The sequence below is a fragment of the Myotis davidii genome, unplaced genomic scaffold (assembly GCF_000327345.1).
Source record: "Myotis davidii unplaced genomic scaffold, ASM32734v1 scaffold221, whole genome shotgun sequence".
NCBI lineage: Eukaryota > Metazoa > Chordata > Mammalia > Chiroptera > Vespertilionidae > Myotis > Myotis davidii.
In genome coordinates this window covers 7,646,735-7,648,929 of record NW_006293349.1, presented here as the reverse complement: position 1 = coordinate 7,648,929, position 2,195 = coordinate 7,646,735, and positions in this window count along the sequence as shown.

The following is a 2,195-nucleotide window of genomic DNA, read 5'->3' as shown; positions in this document are numbered from 1 at the left end:
CCTGCTCCCAGGGTGACCACCTTCTTCTAGGAGCCTACGTGACTCCTAGAAAATGCAGGCCGATATGACTTGCCTACCTCAAACTCCTCCTCCGATTTTTTTTTCATTTGACTATTTGATTCTCCTTTGCTGCCTATAAAACAAAGTCCATGTTCCCTTTGTATGGCTTATGACCTATTAGAGTAGTGGTTCTCAACCTTCCTAATGCCGCGACCCTTTAATACAGTTCCTCATGTTGTGGTGACCCCCAATTTCGTTGTTACAAATTGAACATAATTAAAGCATAGTGATGAATCACAAAAACAATATGTAATTATATGTGTTTTCCGATCCTTTTAGGCAACCCCTGTGAAAGGGTCGTTCGACCCCCAAAGGGGTCACAACCCACAGGTTGAGAACCACTGCATTAGAGCTTAGCTTGGCCTCTCTTACAGCTTAGTCTTCTTTCAAATTTTATATTTTCATAATTTTTAACTGCTTCGTGGTTTTCAAGCATATGCCATACTGTTTCATGATTCTACGATATTGCTCATGCTTTCCTCTTCTCCTGACACATGCGTCCCACCTTCTTTTTTATTTGAGAAAGAGAGAAAGAAAGAAGCATTGATTTGTTGTTCCACGCATTTATGCATCCAGCGTTAGCTTCTTGCATGTGCCCTGACTGGAGATGGAACCTGCAATCTTCACAAGTCGGGATGACGTGCTAACCACTTGAGCCACCTGGCCAGGGAGCTCCCCACCTTTCCTTATCTATCTTGTGCCCATTCATCCTTCAGGACAGTTCATACATCCTCCTCCGAGCTGAGCTGGAGGCCTCTTAGTGGGTTCTGCAGTGTCCCATGCATGCTTTATCTCAGCAGCTACCAAGTCAAAATGGAATGATCTGTTTATAAGTCTACCATCCCCATTAAACCATAAGTCTCTAGACCAGTGGTTCTCAACCTTCCTAATGCTGTGACCCTTTAATACAGTTCCTCATGTTGTGGTGACCCCCAACCATAAAATTATTTTTGTTGCTACTTCATAACTGTAATTTTGCTACTATTATGAATCATCATGTAAATATCTGATATGCTACAAATTGAACATAATTAAAGCATAGTGATTAATCACAAAAACAATATGAAATTATATATGTGTTTTCTGATGGTCTTAGGCGACCCCTGTGAATGGATCGTTCAACCCCCAAAGGGGTCGCGACCCACAGGTTGAGAACCGCTGCTCTAGGGCATGTTTAGTCATCTTGTATACCCAGCCCGCATCCAGTTCAGTGCCTGGAAGATAGCAGGCACTTAATACAGTGAGTACGTAATAATCTTTAGACACTGCAATAAACACTAGTGAGCTTCAAATGTTTCATTTTTCACCATCCAGGGGCTCACAGCCCATCATACAAAAGAAGACATGAAAAATGGCAGGCATGAAAGCACTGTGAATAGTCAAGCAGGTCATACTGGGTCAGAGCCTGCTGTCTTTCCAGCCGGATTTACCCAGAAACGGCTTACCACAAACTATGCTCATCTTTGAGAATGAAGGACTGTGGAATTTTCCTCTGTTAACACCACTTCTGAGAAGTAAACTATTTAAAGACAAGAGGCCATAGTGATCTACAAACTATATCAGCCATCCCACCTCATAACTCCCCCCCTCCCCTCCCCCCTGAGAGTTTTCGCTGCACCCTCCAACGTGACTGAAAGGATCTTTTCGGGCTTGTGTTCTCTAGGATCTGAACTGTGATGGGGGTGTATTTTGTACATAATGGGAGTGGTGGCAGAATCACTTCCTTCCTATTACTACTCTCAACCCTACTGCATAATGTAAGCACATTAACAAATTTATTTTGTGCTATTAGGCAGGCATAGTGCTAGGATGTGAGATAAGATTATCTCATTTGACGTCCATAACAAGCCTATGAAGTAAGTACTATTATTAACTGCATTTCGTGAGGACGGAAGTTGAAACTTGAAGAGGTCAAGTAACTTGCCCAAGACCGCGTCTGGAGGAGGCCTTAGAAACAGGACTGAAGCCAAGCTGTTCGATTCCAGGGCTCCCGGTCTTGGGTGCTTCATACCCCTGACCTGTCGATGGGGAAACGCAGTGAACACTCATTACAATAGGTCCGCCATAAACTGTGCTTGACTTGAGGTAAATGGTAGTTTGTAAGACTGAATGAATCAAGTTGTCAGTCTTGTTGT